At 45.2% G+C, this 22,310-nt stretch overlaps 2 protein-coding genes and 1 long non-coding RNA gene across 7 annotated transcripts in view; 1 reads left to right on the plus strand and 2 right to left on the minus strand.

Moving 5' to 3' along the window:
* The window catches only part of LOC139533491 (uncharacterized), a 254,324-nt gene that overhangs the window by 59,012 nt on the left and 173,002 nt on the right, over positions 1-22,310 (minus strand). The window lies entirely within an intron of this gene.
* LOC139533493 (uncharacterized) overlaps positions 1-22,310 on the plus strand; it is a 254,354-nt gene that overhangs the window by 58,473 nt on the left and 173,571 nt on the right. The gene's annotated exons all lie outside the window — the stretch shown is intronic.
* Positions 1-22,310, minus strand: part of dusp16 (dual specificity phosphatase 16) — a 118,857-nt gene that overhangs the window by 57,082 nt on the left and 39,465 nt on the right. The gene's annotated exons all lie outside the window — the stretch shown is intronic.

A 22,310-nucleotide genomic window follows, 5' to 3' on the forward strand; every position in this document is an offset into this window, starting at 1 on the left:
GTTGGAGACGTGGTACCAGTCAGGTTGATATGTCATGTATAACTGGTTGGTGACGTGGTACCAGTCAGGTTGATATGTCATGTATAACTGGTTGGAGACGTGGTACCAGTCAGGTTGATATGTCATGTATAACTGGTTGGAGACTTGGTACCAGTCAGGTTGATATGTCATGTATAACTGGTTGGAGAAGTGGTACCAGTCAGGTTGATATGTCATGTATAACTGGTTGGAGACGTGGTACCAGTCAGGTTGATATGTCATGTATAACTGGTTGGTGACGTGGTACCAGTCAGGTTGGTATGTCATGTATAACTGGTTGGAGACGTGGTACCAGTCAGGTTGATATGTCATGTATAACTGGTTGGAGACGTGGTACCAGTCAGGTTGATATGTCATGTATAACTGGTTGGAGACGTGGTACCAGTCAGGTTGATATGTCATGTATAACTGGTTGGAGACGTGGTACCAGTCAGGTTGATATGTCACGTATAACTGGTTGGTGACGTGGTACCAGTCAGGTTGATATGTCACGTTTAACTGGTTGGAGACGTGGTACCAGTCAGGTTGATATGTCACGTATAACTGGTTGGAGACGTGGTACCAGTCAGGTTGATATGTCACGTATAACTGGTTGGTGACGTGGTACCAGTCAGGTTGATATGTCACGTATAACTGGTTGGAGACGTGGTACCAGTCAGGTTGATATGTCATGTATAACTGGTTGGAGACGTGGTACAAGTCAGGTTGATATGTCATGTATAACTGGTTGGAGACGTGGTACAAGTCAGGTTGATATGTCATGTATAACTGGTTGGAGACGTGGTACCAGTCAGGTTGATATGTCATGTATAACTGGTTGGAGACGTGGTACCAGTCAGGTTGATATGTCATGTATAACTGGTTGGAGACGTGGTACCAGTCAGGTTGATATGTCATGTATAACTGGTTGGAGACGTGGTACCAGTCAGATTGATATGTCATGTATAACTGGTTGGAGACGTGGTACCAGTCAGGTTGATATGTCATGTATAACTGGTTGGAGACGTGGTACCAGTCAGGTTGATATGTCATGTATAACTGGTTGGAGACGTGGTACCAGTCAGGTTGATATGTCATGTATAACTGGTTGGTGACGTGGTACTAGTCAGGTTGGTATGTCATGTATAACTGGTTGGAGACGTGGTACCAGTCAGGTTGATATGTCATGTATAACTGGTTGGAGACGTGGTACCAGTCAGGTTGATATGTCATGTATAACTGGTTGGAGACGTGGTACCAGTCAGGTTGATATGTCATGTATAACTGGTTGGAGACGTGGTACCAGTCAGGTTGATATGTCATGTATAACTGGTTGGAGACGTGGTACCAGTCAGGTTGATATGTCATGTATAACTGGTTGGAGACGTGGTACCAGTCAGGTTGATATGTCATGTATAACTGGTTGGAGACGTGGTACCAGTCAGGTTGATATGTCATGTATAACTGGTTGGAGACGTGGTACGAGTCAGGTTGATATGTCATGTATAACTGGTTGGAGACGTGGTACGAGTCAGGTTGATATGTCATGTATAACTGGTAGGAGACGTGGTACCAGTCAGGTTGATATGTCATGTATAACTGGTTGGAGACGTGGTACCAGTCAGGTTGATATGTCATGTATAACTGGTTGGAGACGTGGTACCAGTCAGGTTGATATGTCATGTATAACTGGTTGGAGACGTGGTACCAGTCAGGTTGATATGTCATGTATAACTGGTTGGAGACGTGGTACCAGTCAGGTTGATATGTCATGTATAACTGGTTGGAGACGTGGTACCAGTCAGGTTGATATGTCATGTATAACTGGTTGGAGACGTGGTACCAGTCAGGTTGATATGTCATGTATAACTGGTTGGAGACGTGGTACCAGTCAGGTTGATATGTCATGTATAACTGGTTGGAGACGTGGTACCAGTCAGGGTGATATGTCATGTATAACTGGTTGGAGACGTGGTACCAGTCAGGGTGATATGTCATGTATAACTGGTTGGAGACGTGGTACCAGTCAGGTTGATATGTCATGTATAACTGGTTGGAGACGTGGTACCAGTCAGGGTGATATGTCATGTATAACTGGTTGGAGACGTGGTACCAGTCAGGTTGATATGTCATGTATAACTGGTTGGAGACGTGGTACCAGTCAGGTTGATATGTCATGTATAACTGGTTGGAGACGTGGTACCAGTCAGGTTGATATGTCATGTATAACTGGTTGGTGACGTGGTACCAGTCAGGGTGATATGTCATGTATAACTGGTTGGTGACGTGGTACCAGTCAGGTTGATATGTCATGTATAACTGGTTGGAGACGTGGTACCAGTCAGGTTGATATGTCATGTATAACTGGTTGGAGACGTGGTACCAGTCAGGTTGATATGTCATGTATAACTGGTTGGAGACGTGGTACCAGTCAGGTTGATATGTCATGTATAACTGGTTGGAGACGTGGTACCAGTCAGGTTGATATGTCATGTATAACTGGTTGGAGACGTGGTACCAGTCAGGTTGATATGTCATGTATAACTGGTTGGAGACGTGGTACCAGTCAGGTTGATATGTCATGTATAACTGGTTGGTGACGTGGTACCAGTCAGGTTGATATGTCATGTATAACTGGTTGGAGACGTGGTACCAGTCAGGTTGATATGTCATGTATAACTGGTTGGAGACGTGGTACCAGTCAGGTTGATATGTCATGTATAACTGGTTGGTGACGTGGTACCAGTCAGGTTGATATGTCATGTATAACTGGTTGGAGACGTGGTACCAGTCAGGTTGATATGTCATGTATAACTGGTTGGAGACGTGGTACCAGTCAGGTTGATATGTCATGTATAACTGGTTGGAGACGTGGTACCAGTCAGGTTGATATGTCATGTATAACTGGTTGGAGACGTGGTACCAGTCAGGTTGATATGTCATGTATAACTGGTTGGAGACGTGGTACCAGTCAGGTTGATATGTCATGTATAACTGGTTGGAGACGTGGTACCAGTCAGGTTGATATGTCATGTATAACTGGTTGGAGACGTGGTACCAGTCAGGTTGATATGTCATGTATAACTGGTTGGTGACGTGGTACCAGTCAGGTTGATATGTCACGTATAACTGGTTGGTGACGTGGTACCAGTCAGGTTGATATGTCACGTATAACTGGTTGGAGACGTGGTACCAGTCAGGTTGATACGTCACGTATAACTGGTTGCAGACGTGGTACCAGTCAGGTTGATACGTCACGTATAACTGGTTGGAGACGTGGTACCAGTCAGGTTGATATGTCATGTATAACTGGTTGGTGACGTGGTACCAGTCAGGTTGATATGTCATGTATAACTGGTTGGAGACGTGGTACCAGTCAGGTTGATATGTCATGTATAACTGGTTGGAGACGTGGTACCAGTCAGGTTGATATGTCATGTATAACTGGTTGGAGACGTGGTACCAGTCAGGTTGATATGTCACGTATAACTGGTTGGAGACGTGGTACCAGTCAGGTTGATATGTCACGTATAACTGGTTGGAGACGTGGTACCAGTCAGGTTGATATGTCACGTATAACTGGTTGGTGACGTGGTACCAGTCAGGTTGATATGTCATGTATAACTGGTTGGAGACGTGGTACCAGTCAGGTTGATATGTCATGTATAACTGGTTGGTGACGTGGTACCAGTCAGGTTGATATGTCATGTATAACTGGTTGGAGACGTGGTACCAGTCAGGTTGATATGTCATGTATAACTGGTTGGAGACGTGGTACCAGTCAGGTTGATATGTCACGTATAACTGGTTGGAGACGTGGTACCAGTCAGGTTGATATGTCACGTATAACTGGTTGGAGACGTGGTACCAGTCAGGTTGATATGTCACGTATAACTGGTTGGAGACGTGGTACCAGTCAGGTTGATATGTCACGTATAACTGGTTGGTGACGTGGTACCAGTCAGGTTGATATGTCATGTATAACTGGTTGGAGACGTGGTACCAGTCAGGTTGATATGTCATGTATAACTGGTTGGTGACGTGGTACCAGTCAGGTTGATATGTCATGTATAACTGGTTGGAGACGTGGTACCAGTCAGGTTGATATGTCATGTATAACTGGTTGGAGACGTGGTACCAGTCAGGTTGATATGTCACGTATAACTGGTTGGAGACGTGGTACCAGTCAGGTTGATATGTCACGTATAACTGGTTGGAGACGTGGTACCAGTCAGGTTGATATGTCATGTATAACTGGTTGGAGACGTGGTACAAGTCAGGTTGATATGTCATGTATAACTGGTTGGAGACGTGGTACAAGTCAGGTTGATATGTCATGTATAACTGGTTGGAGACGTGGTACCAGTCAGGTTGATATGTCATGTATAACTGGTTGGAGACGTGGTACCAGTCAGGTTGATATGTCATGTATAACTGGTTGGAGACGTGGTACCAGTCAGGTTGATATGTCATGTATAACTGGTTGGAGACGTGGTACCAGTCAGGTTGATATGTCATGTATAACTGGTTGGAGACGTGGTACCAGTCAGGTTGATATGTCATGTATAACTGGTTGGAGACGTGGTACCAGTCAGGTTGATATGTCATGTATAACTGGTTGGTGACGTGGTACCAGTCAGGTTGGTATGTCATGTATAACTGGTTGGAGACGTGGTACCAGTCAGGTTGATATGTCATGTATAACTGGTTGGAGACGTGGTACCAGTCAGGTTGATATGTCATGTATAACTGGTTGGAGACGTGGTACCAGTCAGGTTGATATGTCATGTATAACTGGTTGGAGACGTGGTACGAGTCAGGTTGATATGTCATGTATAACTGGTAGGAGACGTGGTACCAGTCAGGTTGATATGTCATGTATAACTGGTTGGAGACGTGGTACCAGTCAGGTTGATATGTCATGTATAACTGGTTGGAGACGTGGTACCAGTCAGGTTGATATGTCATGTATAACTGGTTGGAGACGTGGTACCAGTCAGGTTGATATGTCATGTATAACTGGTTGGAGACGTGGTACCAGTCAGGTTGATATGTCATGTATAACTGGTTGGAGACGTGGTACCAGTCAGGTTGATATGTCATGTATAACTGGTTGGAGACGTGGTACCAGTCAGGTTGATATGTCATGTATAACTGGTTGGAGACGTGGTACCAGTCAGGGTGATATGTCATGTATAACTGGTTGGAGACGTGGTACCAGTCAGGGTGATATGTCATGTATAACTGGTTGGAGACGTGGTACCAGTCAGGTTGATATGTCATGTATAACTGGTTGGAGACGTGGTACCAGTCAGGGTGATATGTCATGTATAACTGGTTGGAGACGTGGTACCAGTCAGGTTGATATGTCATGTATAACTGGTTGGAGACGTGGTACCAGTCAGGTTGATATGTCATGTATAACTGGTTGGAGACGTGGTACCAGTCAGGTTGATATGTCATGTATAACTGGTTGGTGACGTGGTACCAGTCAGGGTGATATGTCATGTATAACTGGTTGGTGACGTGGTACCAGTCAGGTTGATATGTCATGTATAACTGGTTGGAGACGTGGTACCAGTCAGGTTGATATGTCATGTATAACTGGTTGGAGACGTGGTACCAGTCAGGTTGATATGTCATGTATAACTGGTTGGAGACGTGGTACCAGTCAGGTTGATATGTCATGTATAACTGGTTGGAGACGTGGTACCAGTCAGGTTGATATGTCATGTATAACTGGTTGGAGACGTGGTACCAGTCAGGTTGATATGTCATGTATAACTGGTTGGAGACGTGGTACCAGTCAGGTTGATATGTCATGTATAACTGGTTGGTGACGTGGTACCAGTCAGGTTGATATGTCATGTATAACTGGTTGGAGACGTGGTACCAGTCAGGTTGATATGTCATGTATAACTGGTTGGAGACGTGGTACCAGTCAGGTTGATATGTCATGTATAACTGGTTGGAGACGTGGTACCAGTCAGGTTGATATGTCATGTATAACTGGTTGGAGACGTGGTACCAGTCAGGTTGATATGTCATGTATAACTGGTTGGAGACGTGGTACAAGTCAGGTTGATATGTCATGTATAACTGGTTGGAGACGTGGTACAAGTCAGGTTGATATGTCATGTATAACTGGTTGGAGACGTGGTACAAGTCAGGTTGATATGTCATGTATAACTGGTTGGAGACGTGGTACCAGTCAGGTTGATATGTCATGTATAACTGGTTGGAGACGTGGTACCAGTCAGGTTGATATGTCATGTATAACTGGTTGGAGACGTGGTACCAGTCAGGTTGATATGTCATGTATAACTGGTTGGAGACGTGGTACCAGTCAGGTTGATATGTCATGTATAACTGGTTGGAGACGTGGTACCAGTCAGGTTGATATGTCATGTATAACTGGTTGGAGACGTGGTACCAGTCAGGTTGATATGTCATGTATAACTGGTTGGAGACGTGGTACCAGTCAGGTTGATATGTCATGTATAACTGGTTGGAGACGTGGTACCAGTCAGGTTGATATGTCATGTATAACTGGTTGGAGACGTGGTACCAGTCAGGTTGATATGTCATGTATAACTGGTTGGAGACGTGGTACCAGTCAGGTTGATATGTCATGTATAACTGGTTGGAGACGTGGTACCAGTCAGGTTGATATGTCATGTATAACTGGTTGGAGACGTGGTACCAGTCAGGTTGATATGTCATGTATAACTGGTTGGAGACGTGGTACCAGTCAGGTTGATATGTCATGTATAACTGGTTGGAGACGTGGTACCAGTCAGGTTGATATGTCATGTATAACTGGTTGGAGACGTGGTACCAGTCAGGTTGATATGTCATGTATAACTGGTTGGAGACGTGGTACCAGTCAGGTTGATATGTCATGTATAACTGGTTGGAGAAGTGGTACCAGTCAGGTTGATATGTCATGTTTAACTGGTTGGAGACGTGGTACCAGTCAGGTTGATATGTCATGTATAACTGGTTGGTGACGTGGTACCAGTCAGGTTGGTATGTCATGTATAACTGGTTGGAGACGTGGTACCAGTCAGGTTGATATGTCATGTATAACTGGTTGGAGACGTGGTACCAGTCAGGTTGATATGTCATGTATAACTGGTTGGAGACGTGGTACCAGTCAGGTTGATATGTCATGTATAACTGGTTGGAGACGTGGTACCAGTCAGGTTGATATGTCATGTATAACTGGTTGGAGACGTGGTACCAGTCAGGTTGATATGTCATGTATAACTGGTTGGAGACGTGGTACCAGTCAGGTTGATATGTCATGTATAACTGGTTGGAGACGTGGTACGAGTCAGGTTGATATGTCATGTATAACTGGTAGGAGACGTGGTACCAGTCAGGTTGATATGTCATGTATAACTGGTTGGAGACGTGGTACCAGTCAGGTTGATATGTCATGTATAACTGGTTGGAGACGTGGTACCAGTCAGGTTGATATGTCATGTATAACTGGTTGGAGACGTGGTACCAGTCAGGTTGATATGTCATGTATAACTGGTTGGAGACGTGGTACCAGTCAGGTTGATATGTCATGTATAACTGGTTGGAGACGTGGTACCAGTCAGGTTGATATGTCATGTATAACTGGTTGGAGACGTGGTACCAGTCAGGTTGATATGTCATGTATAACTGGTTGGAGACGTGGTACCAGTCAGGGTGATATGTCATGTATAACTGGTTGGAGACGTGGTACCAGTCAGGGTGATATGTCATGTATAACTGGTTGGAGACGTGGTACCAGTCAGGTTGATATGTCATGTATAACTGGTTGGAGACGTGGTACCAGTCAGGGTGATATGTCATGTATAACTGGTTGGAGACGTGGTACCAGTCAGGTTGATATGTCATGTATAACTGGTTGGAGACGTGGTACCAGTCAGGTTGATATGTCATGTATAACTGGTTGGAGACGTGGTACCAGTCAGGTTGATATGTCATGTATAACTGGTTGGAGACGTGGTACCAGTCAGGTTGATATGTCATGTATAACTGGTTGGAGACGTGGTACCAGTCAGGTTGATATGTCATGTATAACTGGTTGGAGACGTGGTACCAGTCAGGTTGATATGTCATGTATAACTGGTTGGAGACGTGGTACCAGTCAGGTTGATATGTCATGTATAACTGGTTGGAGACGTGGTACCAGTCAGGTTGATATGTCATGTATAACTGGTTGGAGACGTGGTACCAGTCAGGTTGATATGTCATGTATAACTGGTTGGAGACGTGGTACCAGTCAGGTTGATATGTCATGTATAACTGGTTGGAGACGTGGTACCAGTCAGGTTGATATGTCATGTATAACTGGTTGGAGACGTGGTACCAGTCAGGTTGATATGTCATGTATAACTGGTTGGAGACGTGGTACCAGTCAGGTTGATATGTCATGTATAACTGGTTGGAGAAGTGGTACCAGTCAGGTTGATATGTCATGTTTAACTGGTTGGAGACGTGGTACCAGTCAGGTTGATATGTCATGTATAACTGGTTGGTGACGTGGTACCAGTCAGGTTGGTATGTCATGTATAACTGGTTGGAGACGTGGTACCAGTCAGGTTGATATGTCATGTATAACTGGTTGGAGACGTGGTACCAGTCAGGTTGATATGTCATGTATAACTGGTTGGAGACGTGGTACCAGTCAGGTTGATATGTCATGTATAACTGGTTGGAGACGTGGTACCAGTCAGGTTGATATGTCATGTATAACTGGTTGGAGACGTGGTACCAGTCAGGTTGATATGTCATGTATAACTGGTTGGAGACGTGGTACCAGTCAGGTTGATATGTCATGTATAACTGGTTGGAGACGTGGTACCAGTCAGGTTGATATGTCATGTATAACTGGTTGGAGACGTGGTACCAGTCAGGTTGATATGTCACGTATAACTGGTTGGAGACGTGGTACCAGTCAGGTTGATATGTCACGTATAACTGGTTGGAGACGTGGTACCAGTCAGGTTGATATGTCACGTATAACTGGTTGGTGACGTGGTACCAGTCAGGTTGATATGTCACGTATAACTGGTTGGAGACGTGGTACCAGTCAGGTTGATATGTCATGTATAACTGGTTGGAGACGTGGTACAAGTCAGGTTGATATGTCATGTATAACTGGTTGGAGACGTGGTACAAGTCAGGTTGATATGTCATGTATAACTGGTTGGAGACGTGGTACCAGTCAGGTTGATATGTCATGTATAACTGGTTGGAGACGTGGTACCAGTCAGGTTGATATGTCATGTATAACTGGTTGGAGACGTGGTACCAGTCAGGTTGATATGTCATGTATAACTGGTTGGAGACGTGGTACCAGTCAGGTTGATATGTCATGTATAACTGGTTGGAGACGTGGTACCAGTCAGGTTGATATGTCATGTATAACTGGTTGGAGACGTGGTACCAGTCAGGTTGATATGTCATGTATAACTGGTTGGAGACGTGGTACCAGTCAGGTTGATATGTCATGTATAACTGGTTGGAGACGTGGTACCAGTCAGGTTGATATGTCATGTATAACTGGTTGGAGACGTGGTACCAGTCAGGTTGATATGTCATGTATAACTGGTTGGAGACGTGGTACCAGTCAGGTTGATATGTCATGTATAACTGGTTGGAGACGTGGTACCAGTCAGGTTGATATGTCATGTATAACTGGTTGGAGACGTGGTACCAGTCAGGTTGATATGTCATGTATAACTGGTTGGAGACGTGGTACCAGTCAGGTTGATATGTCATGTATAACTGGTTGGAGACGTGGTACCAGTCAGGTTGATATGTCATGTATAACTGGTTGGAGACGTGGTACCAGTCAGGTTGATATGTCATGTATAACTGGTTGGAGACGTGGTACCAGTCAGGTTGATATGTCATGTATAACTGGTTGGAGACGTGGTACCAGTCAGGTTGATATGTCATGTATAACTGGTTGGTGACGTGGTACCAGTCAGGTTGGTATGTCATGTATAACTGGTTGGAGACGTGGTACCAGTCAGGTTGATATGTCATGTATAACTGGTTGGAGACGTGGTACCAGTCAGGTTGATATGTCATGTATAACTGGTTGGAGACGTGGTACCAGTCAGGTTGATATGTCATGTATAACTGGTTGGAGACGTGGTACCAGTCAGGTTGATATGTCATGTATAACTGGTTGGTGACGTGGTACCAGTCAGGTTGATATGTCACGTATAACTGGTTGGAGACGTGGTACCAGTCAGGTTGATATGTCACGTAAAACTGGTTGGAGACGTGGTACCAGTCAGGTTGATATGTCACGTATAACTGGTTGGTGACGTGGTACCAGTCAGGTTGATATGTCACGTATAACTGGTTGGAGACGTGGTACCAGTCAGGTTGATATGTCATGTATAACTGGTTGGAGACGTGGTACAAGTCAGGTTGATATGTCATGTATAACTGGTTGGAGACGTGGTACAAGTCAGGTTGATATGTCATGTATAACTGGTTGGAGACGTGGTACCAGTCAGGTTGATATGTCATGTATAACTGGTTGGAGACGTGGTACCAGTCAGGTTGATATGTCATGTATAACTGGTTGGAGACGTGGTACCAGTCAGGTTGATATGTCATGTATAACTGGTTGGAGACGTGGTACCAGTCAGGTTGATATGTCATGTATAACTGGTTGGAGACGTGGTACCAGTCAGGTTGATATGTCATGTATAACTGGTTGGAGACGTTGTACCAGTCAGGTTGATATGTCATGTATAACTGGTTGGAGACGTGGTACCAGTCAGGTTGATATGTCATGTATAACTGGTTGGAGACGTGGTACCAGTCAGGTTGATATGTCATGTATAACTGGTTGGAGACGTGGTACCAGTCAGGTTGATATGTCATGTATAACTGGTTGGAGACGTGGTACCAGTCAGGTTGATATGTCATGTATAACTGGTTGGGGACGTGGTACTAGTCAGGTTGGTATGTCATGTATAACTGGTTGGAGACGTGGTACCAGTCAGGTTGATATGTCATGTATAACTGGTTGGAGACGTGGTACCAGTCAGGTTGATATGTCATGTATAACTGGTTGGAGACGTGGTACCAGTCAGGTTGATATGTCATGTATAACTGGTTGGAGACGTGGTACCAGTCAGGTTGATATGTCATGTATAACTGGTTGGAGACGTGGTACCAGTCAGGTTGATATGTCATGTATAACTGGTTGGAGACGTGGTACCAGTCAGGTTGATATGTCATGTATAACTGGTTGGAGACGTGGTACCAGTCAGGTTGATATGTCATGTATAACTGGTTGGAGACGTGGTACCAGTCAGGTTGATATGTCATGTATAACTGGTTGGAGACGTGGTACCAGTCAGGTTGATATGTCATGTATAACTGGTTGGAGACGTGGTACCAGTCAGGTTGATATGTCATGTATAACTGGTTGGAGACGTGGTACCAGTCAGGTTGATATGTCATGTATAACTGGTTGGTGACGTGGTACCAGTCAGGTTGGTATGTCATGTATAACTGGTTGGAGACGTGGTACCAGTCAGGTTGATATGTCATGTATAACTGGTTGGAGACGTGGTACCAGTCAGGTTGATATGTCATGTATAACTGGTTGGAGACGTGGTACCAGTCAGGTTGATATGTCATGTATAACTGGTTGGAGACGTGGTACGAGTCAGGTTGATATGTCATGTATAACTGGTAGGAGACGTGGTACCAGTCAGGTTGATATGTCATGTATAACTGGTTGGAGACGTGGTACCAGTCAGGTTGATATGTCATGTATAACTGGTTGGAGACGTGGTACCAGTCAGGTTGATATGTCATGTATAACTGGTTGGAGACGTGGTACCAGTCAGGTTGATATGTCATGTATAACTGGTTGGAGACGTGGTACCAGTCAGGTTGATATGTCATGTATAACTGGTTGGAGACGTGGTACCAGTCAGGTTGATATGTCATGTATAACTGGTTGGAGACGTGGTACCAGTCAGGTTGATATGTCATGTATAACTGGTTGGAGACGTGGTACCAGTCAGGGTGATATGTCATGTATAACTGGTTGGAGACGTGGTACCAGTCAGGGTGATATGTCATGTATAACTGGTTGGAGACGTGGTACCAGTCAGGTTGATATGTCAAGTATAACTGGTTGGAGACGTGGTACCAGTCAGGGTGATATGTCATGTATAACTGGTTGGAGACGTGGTACCAGTCAGGTTGATATGTCATGTATAACTGGTTGGAGACGTGGTACCAGTCAGGTTGATATGTCATGTATAACTGGTTGGAGACGTGGTACCAGTCAGGTTGATATGTCATGTATAACTGGTTGGTGACGTGGTACCAGTCAGGGTGATATGTCATGTATAACTGGTTGGTGACGTGGTACCAGTCAGGTTGATATGTCATGTATAACTGGTTGGAGACGTGGTACCAGTCAGGTTGATATGTCATGTATAACTGGTTGGAGACGTGGTACCAGTCAGGTTGATACGTCACGTATAACTGGTTGCAGACGTGGTACGAGTCAGGTTGATATGTCATGTATAACTGGTAGGAGACGTGGTACCAGTCAGGTTGATATGTCATGTATAACTGGTTGGAGACGTGGTACCAGTCAGGTTGATATGTCATGTATAACTGGTTGGAGACGTGGTACCAGTCAGGTTGATATGTCATGTATAACTGGTTGGAGACGTGGTACCAGTCAGGTTGATATGTCATGTATAACTGGTTGGAGACGTGGTACCAGTCAGGTTGATATGTCATGTATAACTGGTTGGAGACGTGGTACCAGTCAGGTTGATATGTCATGTATAACTGGTTGGAGACGTGGTACCAGTCAGGTTGATATGTCATGTATAACTGGTTGGAGACGTGGTACCAGTCAGGGTGATATGTCATGTATAACTGGTTGGAGACGTGGTACCAGTCAGGGTGATATGTCATGTATAACTGGTTGGAGACGTGGTACCAGTCAGGTTGATATGTCAAGTATAACTGGTTGGAGACGTGGTACCAGTCAGGGTGATATGTCATGTATAACTGGTTGGAGACGTGGTACCAGTCAGGTTGATATGTCATGTATAACTGGTTGGAGACGTGGTACCAGTCAGGTTGATATGTCATGTATAACTGGTTGGAGACGTGGTACCAGTCAGGTTGATATGTCATGTATAACTGGTTGGTGACGTGGTACCAGTCAGGGTGATATGTCATGTATAACTGGTTGGTGACGTGGTACCAGTCAGGTTGATATGTCATGTATAACTGGTTGGAGACGTGGTACCAGTCAGGTTGATATGTCATGTATAACTGGTTGGAGACGTGGTACCAGTCAGGTTGATATGTCATGTATAACTGGTTGGAGACGTGGTACCAGTCAGGTTGATATGTCATGTATAACTGGTTGGAGACGTGGTACCAGTCAGGTTGATATGTCATGTATAACTGGTTGGAGACGTGGTACCAGTCAGGTTGATATGTCATGTATAACTGGTTGGAGACGTGGTACCAGTCAGGTTGATATGTCATGTATAACTGGTTGGAGACGTGGTACCAGTCAGGTTGATATGTCATGTATAACTGGTTGGAGACGTGGTACCAGTCAGGTTGATATGTCTTGTATAACTGGTTGGTGACGTGGTACCAGTCAGGTTGATATGTCATGTATAACTGGTTGGAGACGTGGTACCAGTCAGGTTGATATGTCATGTATAACTGGTTGGAGACGTGGTACCAGTCAGGTTGATATGTCATGTATAACTGGTTGGTGACGTGGTACCAGTCAGGTTGATATGTCATGTATAACTGGTTGGAGACGTGGTACCAGTCAGGTTGATATGTCATGTATAACTGGTTGGAGACGTGGTACCAGTCAGGTTGATATGTCATGTATAACTGGTTGGAGACGTGGTACCAGTCAGGTTGATATGTCATGTATAACTGGTTGGAGACGTGGTACCAGTCAGGTTGATATGTCATGTATAACTGGTTGGAGACGTGGTACCAGTCAGGTTGATATGTCATGTATAACTGGTTGAAGACGTGGTACCAGTCAGGTTGATATGTCATGTATAACTGGTTGGTGACGTGGTACCAGTCAGGTTGATATGTCATGTATAACTGGTTGGTGACGTGGTACCAGTCAGGTTGATATGTCATGTATAACTGGTTGGAGACGTGGTACCAGTCAGGTTGATATGTCATGTATAACTGGTTGGAGACGTGGTACCAGTCAGGTTGATATGTCATGTATAACTGGTTGGTGACGTGGTACCAGTCAGGTTGATATGTCATGTATAACTGGTTGGTGACGTGGTACCAGTCAGGTTGATATGTCATGTATAACTGGTAGGAGACGTGGTACCAGTCAGGTTGATATGTCATGTATAACTGGTTGGAGACGTGGTACCAGTCAGGTTGATATGTCATGTATAACTGGTTGGTGACGTGGTACCAGTCAGGTTGATATGTCATGTATAACTGGTTGGAGACGTGGTACCAGTCAGGTTGATATGTCATGTATAACTGGTTGGAGACGTGGTACCAGTCAGGTTGATATGTCATGTATAACTGGTTGGAGACGTGGTACCAGTCAGGGTGATATGTCATGTATAACTGGTTGGAGACGTGGTACCAGTCAGGGTGATATGTCATGTATAACTGGTTGGAGACGTGGTACCAGTCAGGTTGATATGTCATGTATAACTGGTTGGAGACGTGGTACCAGTCAGGTTGATATGTCATGTATAACTGGTTGGTGACGTGGTACCAGTCAGGTTGATATGTCATGTATAACTGGTTGGAGACGTGGTACCAGTCAGGTTGATATGTCATGTATAACTGGTTGGTGACGTGGTACCAGTCAGGTTGATATGTCATGTATAACTGGTTGGTGACGTGGTACCAGTCAGGTTGATATGTCATGTATAACTGGTAGGAGACGTGGTACCAGTCAGGTTGATATGTCATGTATAACTGGTTGGAGACGTGGTACCAGTCAGGTTGATATGTCATGTATAACTGGTTGGTGACGTGGTACCAGTCAGGTTGATATGTCATGTATAACTGGTTGGAGACGTGGTACCAGTCAGGTTGATATGTCATGTATAACTGGTTGGAGACGTGGTACCAGTCAGGTTGATATGTCATGTATAACTGGTTGGAGACGTGGTACCAGTCAGGGTGATATGTCATGTATAACTGGTTGGAGACGTGGTACCAGTCAGGGTGATATGTCATGTATAACTGGTTGGAGACGTGGTACCAGTCAGGTTGATATGTCATGTATAACTGGTAGGAGACGTGGTACCAGTCAGGTTGATATGTCATGTATAACTGGTTGGTGACGTGGTACCAGTCAGGTTGATATGTCATGTATAACTGGTTGGTGACGTGGTACCAGTCAGGTTGATATGTCATGTATAACTGGTTGGAGACGTGGTACCAGTCAGGGTGATATGTCATGTATAACTGGTTGGAGACGTGGTACCAGTCAGGGTGATATGTCATGTATAACTGGTTGGAGACGTGGTACCAGTCAGGTTGATATGTCATGTATAACTGGTTGGAGACGTGGTACCAGTCAGGTTGATATGTCATGTATAACTGGTTGGAGACGTGGTACCAGTCAGGTTGATATGTCATGTATAACTGGTTGGAGACGTGGTACCAGTCAGGTTGATATGTCATGTATAACTGGTTGGAGACGTGGTACCAGTCAGGTTGATATGTCATGTATAACTGGTTGGAGACGTGGTACCAGTCAGGTTGATATGTCATGTATAACTGGTTGGAGACGTGGTACCAGTCAGGTTGATATGTCATGTATAACTGGTTGGAGACGTGGTACCAGTCAGGTTGATATGTCATGTATAACTGGTTGGAGACGTGGTACCAGTCAGGTTGATATGTCATGTATAACTGGTTGGAGACGTGGTACCAGTCAGGTTGATATGTCATGTATAACTGGTTGGAGACGTGGTACCAGTCAGGTTGATATGTCATGTATAACTGGTTGGAGACGTGGTACCAGTCAGGGTGATATGTCATGTATAACTGGTTGGTGACGTGGTACCAGTCAGGTTGATATGTCATGTATAACTGGTTGGAGACGTGGTACCAGTCAGGTTGATATGTCATGTATAACTGGTTGGAGACGTGGTACCAGTCAGGTTGATATGTCATGTATAACTGGTTGGAGACGTGGTACCAGTCAGGTTGATATGTCATGTATAACTGGTTGGAGACGTGGTACCAGTCAGGTTGATATGTCATGTATAACTGGTTGGAGACGTGGTACCAGTCAGGTTGATATGTCATGTATAACTGGTTGGAGACGTGGTACCAGTCAGGTTGATATGTCATGTATAACTGGTTGGAGACGTGGTACCAGTCAGGGTGATATGTCATGTATAACTGGTTGGAGACGTGGTACCAGTCAGGTTGATATGTCATGTATAACTGGTTGGAGACGTGGTACCAGTCAGGTTGATATGTCATGTATAACTGGTTGGAGACGTGGTACCAGTCAGGTTGATATGTCATGTATAACTGGTTGGAGACGTGGTACCAGTCAGGTTGATATGTCATGTATAACTGGTTGGAGACGTGGTACCAGTCAGGGTGATATGTCATGTATAACTGGTTGGAGACGTGGTACCAGTCAGGTTGATATGTCATGTATAACTGGTTGGAGACGTGGTACCAGTCAGGTTGATATGTCATGTATAACTGGTTGGAGACGTGGTACCAGTCAGGTTGATATGTCATGTATAACTGGTTGGAGACGTGGTACCAGTCAGGTTGATATGTCATGTATAACTGGTTGGAGACGTGGTACCAGTCAGGTTGATATGTCATGTATAACTGGTTGGAGACGTGGTACCAGTCAGGTTGATATGTCATGTATAACTGGTTGGAGACGTGGTACCAGTCAGGTTGATATGTCATGTATAACTGGTTGGAGACGTGGTACCAGTCAGGTTGATATGTCATGTATAACTGGTAGGAGACGTGGTACCAGTCAGGTTGATATGTCATGTATAACTGGTTGGTGACGTGGTACTAGTCAGGTTGGTATGTCATGTATAACTGGTTGGAGACGTGGTACCAGTCAGGTTGATATGTCATGTATAACTGGTTGGAGACGTGGTACCAGTCAGGTTGATATGTCATGTATAACTGGTTGGAGACGTGGTACCAGTCAGGTTGATATGTCATGTATAACTGGTAGGAGACGTGGTACCAGTCAGGTTGATATGTCATGTATAACTGGTTGGAGACGTGGTACCAGTCAGGGTGATATGTCATGTATAACTGGTTGGTGACGTGGTACCAGTCAGGTTGGTATGTCATGTATAACTGGTTGAAGACGTGGTACCAGTCAGGTTGATATGTCATGTATAACTGGTTGGTGACGTGGTACCAGTCAGGTTGATATGTCATGTATAACTGGTTGGAGACGTGGTACCAGTCAGGTTGATATGTCATGTATAACTGGTTGGTGACAGAGTGACCGTGTGGTTTATGGTTCTATTCTAGGGTGGAAAGTTCCGCTGCGGTCACACACACACACACACACACACACACACACACACACACACACACACACACACACACACACACACACACACACACACACACACACACACACACACACACACACACACACACACACACACACACACACACACACACACACACACACCTGACCTAAATAGCTTGTTGGTATCCAGTTTCCACTGCTCTGAATAGATATGATGTGAGTCCTACTGTAGAGAGGACTACAGTCAGATGGACATTACATGTAGATATGATGTGAGTCCTACTGTAGATAGGTACTATCTTACTGTAGATACCCATATAACCCATATAACCCACCTAACCCCCATAATCCACCTAACCCATATAACCCCATAACCCACCTAACCCATATAACCCCATATAACCCACATAACCCCCATAACCCACCTAACCCATATAACCCACCTAACCCACCTAACCCACCTAACCCCCATAACCCACCTAACCCATATAACCCACATAACCCATATAACCCATATAACCCATATAACCCACCTAACCCCCATAACCCATATAACCCACATAACCCACCTAACCCATATAACCCACCTAACCCATATAACCCACCTAACCCACATAACCCACCTAACCCACCTAACCCACATAACCCATATAACCCACCTAACCTCCATAACCCACCTAACCCACCTAACCTCCATAACCCACCTAAACCATATAACCCACCTAACCCACCTAACCCCCATAACCCACCTAACCTCCATAACCCATATAACCCACCTAACCTCCATAACCCACCTAACCCACCTAACCTCCATAACCCACCTAACCCATATAACCTCCATAACCCATATAACCCACCTAACCCCCATAACCCACCTAACCTCCATAACCCACCTAACCCACCTAACCTCCATAACCCACCTAACCCATATAACCTCCATAACCCATATAACCCACCTAACCCCCATAACCCACCTAACCTCCATAACCCATATAACCCACCTAACCTCCATAACCCACCTAACCCACCTAACCTCCATAACCCACCTAACCCATATAACCTCCATAACCCATATAACCCATATAACCCACCTAACCCCCATAACCCACCTAACCCATATAACCTCCATAACCCATATAACCCATATAACCTCCATAACCCATATAACCCATATAACCCATATAACCCACCTAACCCCCATAACCCACCTAACCCATATAACCTCCATAACCCATATAACCCACCTAACCCACCTAACCCATATAACCTCCATAACCCATATAACCCATATAACCCATATAACCCACCTAACCCCCATAACCCACCTAACCCACATAACCCATATAACCCACCTAACCCATATAACCCATATAACCCACCTAACCTCCATAACCCACCTAACCTCCATAACCCACCTAACCCATATAACCTCCATAACCCATATAACCCATATAACCCATATAACCCATATAACCCACCTAACCCATATAACCTCCATAACCCATATAACCCATATAACCCATATAACCCACATAACCCATATAACCCACCTAACAAGCATACAGCTGGAATTGATTCAGAACAAGAAGGTGAAAGTCCTTGAGTGGCCCGGCCAAAGCCCAGACTTGAATCCCATTGAAAATCTGTGGAAAGACTTGAAGATTGCTGTTTTTTTTACCATTTTTTTACTGAACATGCGCAAACCTGCACAGCAAATATAGCCCGATTCTCTCCCAAATGTCCAATCGTAACGCCCGGAGGTGCCGCCAGGTGTATGTACTATACTGTTTACTAGTTCACTAGGATTTGGCTGGACTGAATCGTGTGAATCGTTCAATGGGAAAGTATCTCCGATGGTTCAAATCCTGTAGTGTGTTTCAGCCTCAAAATGTGTCTTTACAACAATAAAGGATAGATGATGATGAGGAGGAAGAGGAGGAGGAGGAGGAGGAACAGGTGGAGGAAGAGGAGGTGGAGGAGGGAGAGGAGGAGGAGGTGGAGGCAGATGAGGAGGAAGATGAGGAGGATGTGGAGGAGGAAGAGGAGGAGGAGCAGGTGGAGGAGGAGGAGGTGGAGGAGGAGGAAGATGAGGAGGAGGTGGAGGAGGAGGAGGTGAAGGAGGAGGAAGATGAGGAGGAAGATGAGGAGGAAGATGAGGAGGAGGATGTGAGGGAGGGAGAGGAGGAGGAGCAGGTGGAGGAGGCGGAGGAAGAGGAGGAGGAGCAGGTGGAGGAGGAGGAAGATGAGGAGGAGGAAGAGGAGGAGGATGTGGAGGAGGAAGAGGAGGAGGAGCAGGTGGAGGAGGAGGAAGACGAGGAGGAGCAGGTGGAGGAAGAGGAGGAGGAAGAGGAGGAGGAAGAGGAGGTGGAGGAGGGAGAGGAGGAGGAGGTGGAGGCAGATGAGGAGGAAGATGAGGAGGATGTGGAGGAGGAAGAGGAGGAGGAGCAGGTGGAGGAGGAGGAGGTGGAGGAGGAGGAAGATGAGGAGGAGGAAGATGAGGAGGAGGTGGAGGAGGAGGAGGTGGAGGAAGATGAGGAGGAAGATGAGGAGGAGGATGTGAGGGAGGGAGAGGAGGAGCAGGTGGAGGAGGCGGAGGAAGAGGAGGAGGAGCAGGTGGAGGAGGAGGAAGATGAGGAGGAGGAAGAGGAGGAGGATGTGGAGGAGGAAGAGGAGGAGGAGCAGGTGGAGGAGGAGGAAGAGGAGGAGGAGCAGGTGGAGGAGGAGGAAGAGGAGGAGGAGCAGGTGGAGGAGGAGGAGGTAGATGATCCATTCAGATTCTAAAACAGTTCCATTTGTATCTGGTGAGAGACAAGGCTCTTTGACTTTGGTCTGAAGTCTGTGAGCTGCACCGGCACAGTGAAGCCCCCATCACAACTTCAGCCTTAACGACATGATTGTTGAGTATATTGTCCGTCTGTCATGTTGCTAACTGAAGACAGAACACAGACCTTAAGAGCCCTGTTTCAGCAGATAGAAATGGAAGTGTTTAAGTACCTGTCTCTCTCAGTCCCTAAACCTCAGATGACCCAGACACCATATTGCCCTCAGACTATTTCCACTATAGAAGGACCTCTGTGGCTTGGCAGCAGCTCAGAGTTCAACACACTCAAGGAAGCTCTACTTTCTCTACCACGTTAAGAAGCTCTACTTTCTCTACCACGTTAAGAAGCTCTACTTTCTCTACCGCGTTAAGAAGCTCTACTTTCTCTACCGCGTTAAGAAGCTCTACTTTCTCTACCACGTTAAGAAGCTCTACTTTCCCTACCGCGTTAAGAAGCTCTACTTTCTCTACCGCGTTAAGAAGCTCTACTTTCTCTACCGCGTTAAGAAGCTCTACTTTCTCTACCGCGTTAAGAAGCTCTACTTTCTCTACCGTGTTAAGAAGCTCTACTTTCTCTACCACGTTAAGAAGCTCTACTTTCTCTACCACGTTAAGAAGCTCTACTTTCCCTACCACGTTAAGAAGCTCTACTTTCCCTACCACGTTAAGAAGCTCTACTTTCCCTACAGCGTTAAGAAGCTTTACTTTCTCTACCGCGTTAAGAAGCTCTACTTTCTCTACCACGTTAAGAAGCTCTACTTTCCCTACCACGTTAAGAAGCTCTACTTTCTCTACCGCGTTAAGAAGCTCTACTTTCCTTACCGTGTTAAGAAGCTCTACTTTCTCTACCACGTTAAGAAGCTCTACTTTCTCTACCGCGTTAAGAAGCTCTACTTTCTCTACCACGTTAAGAAGCTCTACTTTCTCTACCGCGTTAAGAAGCTCTACTTTCCCTACCATGTTAAGAAGCTCTACTTTCTCTACCACGTTAAGAAGCTCTACTTTCTCTACCACGTTAAGAAGCTCTACTTTCCCTACCACGTTAAGAAGCTCTACTTTCTCTACCACGTTAAGAAGCTCTACTTTCTCTACCGCGTTAAGAAGCTCTACTTTCTCTACCACGTTAAGAAGCTCTACTTTCTCTACCGCGTTAAGAAGCTCTACTTTCTCTACCACGTTAAGAAGCTCTACTTTCCCTACCATGTTAAGAAGCTCTACTTTCTCTACCGCGTTAAGAAGCTCTACTTTCTATACCGCGTTAAGAAGCTCTACTTTCTCTACCATGTTAAGAAGCTCTACTTTCTCTACCACGTTAAGAAGCTCTACTTTCTCTACCGCGTTAAGAAGCTCTACTTTCTCTACCGGGTTAAGAAGCTCTACTTTCTCTACCGCGTTAAGAAGCTCTACTTTCTCTACCGCGTTAAGAAGCTCTACTTTCTCTACCATGTTAAGAAGCTCTACTTTCTCTACCATGTTAAGAAGCTCTACTTTCTCTACCACGTTAAGAAGCTCTACTTTCTCTACCATGTTAAGAAGCTCTACTTTCCCTACCACGTTAAGAAGCTCTACTTTCTCTACCGCGTTAAGAAGCTCTACTTTCTCTACCGGGTTAAGAAGCTCTACTTTCTCTACCGCGTTAAGAAGCTCTACTTTCTCTACCACGTTAAGAAGCTCTACTTTCTCTACCATGTTAAGAAGCTCTACTTTCCCTACCACGTTAAGAAGCTCTACTTTCTCTACCATGTTAAGAAGCTCTACTTTCTCTACCATGTTAAGAAGCTCTACTTTCTCTACCGCGTTAAGAAGCTCTACTTTCCCTACCGCGTTAAGAAGCTCTACTTTCCCTACCACGTTAAGAAGCTCTACTTTCTCTACCGCGTTAAGAAGCTCTAC

Source organism: Salvelinus alpinus, chromosome 11 (assembly GCF_045679555.1).
Source record: "Salvelinus alpinus chromosome 11, SLU_Salpinus.1, whole genome shotgun sequence".
In the NCBI taxonomy this organism is placed as follows: Eukaryota; Metazoa; Chordata; class Actinopteri; order Salmoniformes; family Salmonidae; genus Salvelinus; species Salvelinus alpinus.